This window comes from Melitaea cinxia, chromosome 17, assembly GCF_905220565.1.
Source record: "Melitaea cinxia chromosome 17, ilMelCinx1.1, whole genome shotgun sequence".
Classification (NCBI taxonomy): domain Eukaryota; kingdom Metazoa; phylum Arthropoda; class Insecta; order Lepidoptera; family Nymphalidae; genus Melitaea; species Melitaea cinxia.
This window is the reverse complement of record NC_059410.1, coordinates 2886481-2892632: the sequence shown is the minus strand read 5'-3', so window position 1 is coordinate 2892632 and position 6152 is coordinate 2886481.

Sequence of the window (6152 nt, the reverse complement as noted above, 5' to 3'; positions counted from 1 at the left end):
CGCCATATACACATTTTAATTATTATACGTTTGCCATGATTTTTTTTTTTGTTTTTTTTTTTTATAAGTACAAGTATTTTTTATAGAAAGCGAAATAAAATTCAAAGTGAACTGAATTTTTATGGTACCTACATTGAACACTGCGTGTTTGTTATTTTTGAAATACGAATGGTGCAAGTTGACTTGCGTTTTCCTACTTTTTTAAATATAATTTTGTTTGTAATGCAGAATAGATTTCAGATGAAGGGTTAAAAGAAAAGAGAACCGTTTCTATGTATTAAAAGTGTCCGCAAAACGCGTCCAATAAGGGCGACTCGTATAGGATTATTTAAAAAAAATAACTAAATAATTAATTATAAAGTAAGTGCTAACAGTAATTAGAATAATATTTATCAAGTTTTCTCATGGCAGTATTTTTGTTATAATTATTAAAACACTTTAAACTAAGTAAATAGTTTAGGTATTGTGTACTGAAATTTTACTAACTACGCTAGTAATGAAAGTTTTTAAATATTTTTACTTAGTAAACTTCACTCCGTCTACAAAAGCTATTTTCATATCGTAGTTTTTCGAACGCCAGCGCTATTGTGGTAGATACTGGGACCTTTATTTTCAGTATACATCTGGACACTTTTTCAAGTTTTCTCTACCCTCCATATCTTTAACATAGAATTAAACTTGAAACATAATTATATAACCTCTTTTGAAATTCTGTTACATCGTGTGACGTTGGCAGTAGGAAATACCATTTCATTCATAGCATATTATATCATAAAATACGTGTACAATTATGTTCGAGTCTTCGTAGAATTAAATAATTATAACAATGTTGGCGTGTCAATCCCTATGATAATGATAGGTGATTCAGATTGTCATAAAAAATACATGACTTTGAATAACCATTACATTATATTGTGTAAGTATCTACAGTTTTAAAGTAGCGCTTTTCACAGCACCATTTAAAGATTTGACTATATCAGAATTTTCTGAAAGTTGGACTATGTACTCGTGTTTATATGATCCATTATCATTGAATCAAAAATGTTTATTTCGAGTGTCATAGAAGGCGTATAAAAAAGGACAGGGATGTTGAGTTACGCAATCGAAATTTGAAGCTAAACAAAATTTCACAATCGATTCTACCTAAGAAATCTACTCTAGTTCGATATTTTTTTTTCGTAGCAAAGGCCTCTCCCTGTAAAAAGTACTATAGCCATGGCAATGAGTGTCATTGCAAGTGACTTAATTCCTTTTCTTGTTGGAAAAGGAGACCCACCATACAGACGTTTGCTACGGATTGCTTATTTTCGAACATGGTGATTAACACAAATAAAGATGAACTTGCAAAAATTAGGTAGTGTCATAAATACACAAAAGTGATCACAACGACTTGTGAATGACATGTTTACGTTCTAATTTACGAAATTAGGTGCCTAGGTATTTTGAATTTAGAATGACACGCAATTTTACTTCTCGGTATTAAGTGCAAAATTGAAGCTAATTTTGTATAGTGACTACCTCACCGATTATCACCTACTGCGGAAAACAAATGTAGTGATGAGTTTATTACAACGTATCTTTTACGTGCCACGAAATGTTAAATATTTGATGACTAATCTCCGTTACTAAACCCTGACTGTTTAATTCTACTTGCTACAGGTAGAATTTTTAAAGTAAACTTCATACGAATTATCGAGTCAGACAAAATTGGTTCCTATTTTTAAAAGACAGCTATTTAGACAAGTAGGAAATGAGTCTTTTTATGACGATATATTTGTTTAAATATTATTATTTAAAGGTCGGTATATAATGAGGGGTGTATTAATGATGTCCCATTAAAGCTCAACGATGATACATCCATGAGGTAGATAAAAAATACACAATAAATATTATTAAGCTGAAATGTTTGTTTATTTGGTTTTATATGTTGGAATAGAAAAAATATTTTTGTATTAGATAGCCCATTTACCGAGGAATTCTGAGGAAGGCTATAGGATATTTTTTCTTCAAACTAATGTGTAACCGCGGGGCACAGCTAGAAAACAATATTTTTTTTTTACTTTCCATGTAACTGTCGTAAAAAAAATAGGAAATCAAAACGGTATATTTTTCTACTCTACGAATATAAACTTGGAATTTAAAAACTACCTACCTTTAAATCCATAAGGAGGGAAGAAGTATTCTATCATAACTGAAACTTGGGAAAACAGTAGCTCAATAAATAGTTTGGTCACAAAAAAAAATAGTTTGGTTTAATAGTTCTTATGAAGTTTGTGTTAATATTACCTTCAATATCCTTAGAAAAACTCCAAAACCTGATTCAGTCAAATATCATTCGCTTCAGAATATTCACTACGAACTCTTGTATAATATAACAGCATAGCAGTAAAATCTTATGCAGACAATACATCCGACATTTCATCGTCGTGTACATCATTTTAAGATTTTAATCAACAAAATATTTTATTGTGTCGATCCCGTCACGCCTACTATAAATCTTTTTTTTCCTCGAATCCCAGTAATTGATGGACGCCCCGCGTCTTACGCGGAACTCGTGTAACCAAACGTTGATTTCAAATATAAACAATGTGACAAAAACACTATTCACCGTTCACGATATTAACAGATTTTAATTCTATAATCACCGATATAAGGGCTAAAATCGCTTAAGACGTGGAATAAAGATGGACGAATCGAGTAGACGCGCTGTCTGCGATCGTCTTCACGCACATTCTACGAAATTCACTAAAAATTTTACTTGTTAAATTATCATTACTTGTTCAGTAGTAACGTTGTTTCGGGAGTCGTGTGCTTGATACGCAATGTAAAGTTGACAGGGGAATGTACCAGGTGGATTGTGGTGCGTGCGCCAACCATTCAAAGATTCCGGTAAGCGGTAAGTAAACAGCGCGTTAGTACGAGCTGCTATCGTAAACGACATTGAATAAAAATGTTTGCACTTTTAAAACAAATCGGAACGGCTACCTGCATCTAGTTGAGACCATTTTGAAGGTCAAGCAATAGCTAAAATTGTCTGTAAATATCTATATAAATAAAAATGAATTTCCAAAATGAATGTAAGCGCATAACTTTAAGCGACTGCACCAAATTGGATGTTTTGGATCGTTGTTGTCAGGACAATGTTTGTATAAAATATGTCACAATCACAAAAAAAATATGGCAACAGAGTTCATCGGGTCAACTAGTTTATAATAAAACCTTAAAAATAATATTAATTAAAAACAAAGTCATATAAGAAGTTTATTAAGTTTGAATGAGATTTTATTGGAACGAAGTTCCTTACGGCAGGCTTGATTTTGCTGGGCGACCGAACTGAAAAAATGTGATACTAAAACCGTAAGAAAAATATAAAACGGAAGTGACGTAATATCAGTCACACGACTGTATAATATGACGTTTGTAAAACTAAAATATTACTAGTAAACTTTTTAACCGACTTCCAAAAAAGGAGGAGGTTCTCAATTCGACTGTATTTTTTTTTTTTTTATGTATGTTACATCAGAACTTTTGACCGTGTGGACCGATTTCGACAAATGTTTTTTTAATCGAAAGGTGATGTGTGCCAATTGGTCCCATTTAAATTTATTTGCGATCTAACAACTACTTTTCGAGTTATATCTAATAATGCGTTTTTACTTGACGCTTTTTTCGTCGACCTACGTTGTATTATACCGCATAACTTTCTACTGGGTGTACCGATTTTGATAATTCTTTTTTTGTTGGAAAGGGGATATCCCTAGTTTGATACCATGATAAGGAAACCAGGATCTGATGATGGGATCCCAGAGAAATCGAGGGAAACTCTTGAAAATCCGCAATAACTTTTTACTAGCTGTACCGATTTTGTTAATTCTTTTTTTGTTGGAAAGAAGATATCTCTAGTTTAGTACCATGATAAGGAAACTAGGATCTGATGATGGGATCCCGGAGAAATCGAGGGAAACTCTTGAAAATCCGCAATAACTTTTTACTGGGTGTACCGATTTTGATAATTTTTAATTTAATCGAAAGCTGATGTTTGTCATGTAGTCACATATAAATTTTATTGAGATCTGATCACTACTTTTTGAGTAATCTTTGATAACGCGTAGTTACTTGACTATTTTTTCGTCGATCTACGTTTTCGATTACTCGTCGGTGTAATTGAAGTCGGTTTTTTTTTTCGTTTGCGAGCAAACACAATTATTTTAAATTATTTATGTAATTTTATACTGTCGACAAAAATAAATAAAGACATGTTTTTTTTTTATTTCACTCAATAGTTTGAATTATTATTATTATTATTATTATTTTGTTTGGTGTATTTTATTTTACGGTATTTATTATTTTCTAAAATACTAAATTTCCTAAATACTTTTATGTACTTAATTAAAAACCAATCAATATAAAAAAAAAATCAAGAACTAGAAAATATATATAAAATTCTATTTTTTTTTTTCAAATTGTGTTGCTTCTATACTTCCGAAGGAACTTCGTTCCTACCTGGTGTCCCATGACAACCACATAATTTATTTTTTTAAATAAAGAGGAGCAACGTAACTAACGTAACGATATTATGAAGACGAAAGAGTCTTTTCCACCCAACACCGAACTAGAACGAGTGGGTTTATCGAAATAGCTTAAGTAATAAACATTCTTCACGAATCCGCTGTTCATAAACGACTACTCATAAAATTTATCGATTTCTTCAAACCATTGGTATTTGTTTTTTGTGTTGTTTGACGCGCGAATTTGAAATAAACTCTTTATAGCGTATACACACCCCCGGAGTTATGCACCGGATGTATGGCAATTCCATAGACGTATCTTCTTTCCTTAATATCGACTATAAAAGATCTATTATTATTCGCTTTGAGGCACGTGTGAAAATATTTTAATTGGAGAAAAGAGGTTTGCTAATAAAATTTGTGTAACAATTACATAGCGTTTTGTAATTTGTCAATAAAGTATAGTGTGACGAAGAACTGTCTAATATTTATTTATTACTAGCTGACCCCGCAAACGTTGTTTTGCAATATGTTATAAATCCCCTCCCCCTTATAACTTAGGTGTATGAAAAATAGATGTTAGCCGATTCTCAGACCTACTCGATATGCACAAAAAAATTCATAAAAATCGATCCAGCCGTTTCGGAGGAGTATTATAACTAACATTGTAGCACGAGAATTTTATATATAAGATTAGCTGACCCCGCAAACGTTGATTTGCCATATATGTTATTAACTCCCTTAATACCCCCCCCCCCCCCCTTTAATAACTTAGGGGCATCTTAGGGGTATGTAAATAGATGCTGTTCCATTTTCAGACCTACCCGATATGCACACAAAATTTCATAAAAATCGGCCCCAGTCGGGCTGCTCCATATTTTGAGCAGGGAATTTCCTGCTGTGCCCTACCTCAGTTTAAACCTCTAAATAATAAACACTTTCGGTAGCCACAAGAGCCACTTCGCCTTGAACCTAGCTATCAGTTGTTTTTATAGTGAAATACAAAAAACGAATCAAGGTTAGCAAAATATAGTCTAACAATATATTCTGCAAGCCTTTTATATGATTTAAAAATACTTTTAATTAGTTCATATCAAATGTAAAGTGTAAGGATAACAGAAATAAAATTGAAGTGTCTGTTTGTGATATTAAAATAACCGCTTTTTACTAAATGCATATATAGAGATGTACATACACTAAAATATATAGTTTTTACATTTTTTATCTGTTTGTTCCGGCTAATCTCTGAAACGGCTGGACCTATGTTGATGGGACTTTCGCTGACAGATAGGTAATGTAATATGGAATAACTTAGGCTACTTTCATTTAATAAATTTATTTATTTTATAACTGCGAACGGAAAAATAACTTTATTTGTTAATTCCACGCGGACGAAGTCGTAGGCACTGCTAGTTGTGTATATAAAATTTTTATTTCTATTTTCGTTGGACAGATATTAAATAATGACACTTTTATTTGTTGAGTAAATACAAAATGAAAGATAAACATTAAACACCCGTGCTAATTTAAGTGTGGTTGCAAATGATTAATCATCAATGATATAATAAAATTGGAGTGTTATTTTATTTATTTTTAAACGATTATATCAAGAACTAGTTCAAGAGAAAGGCCATAAAATATTAC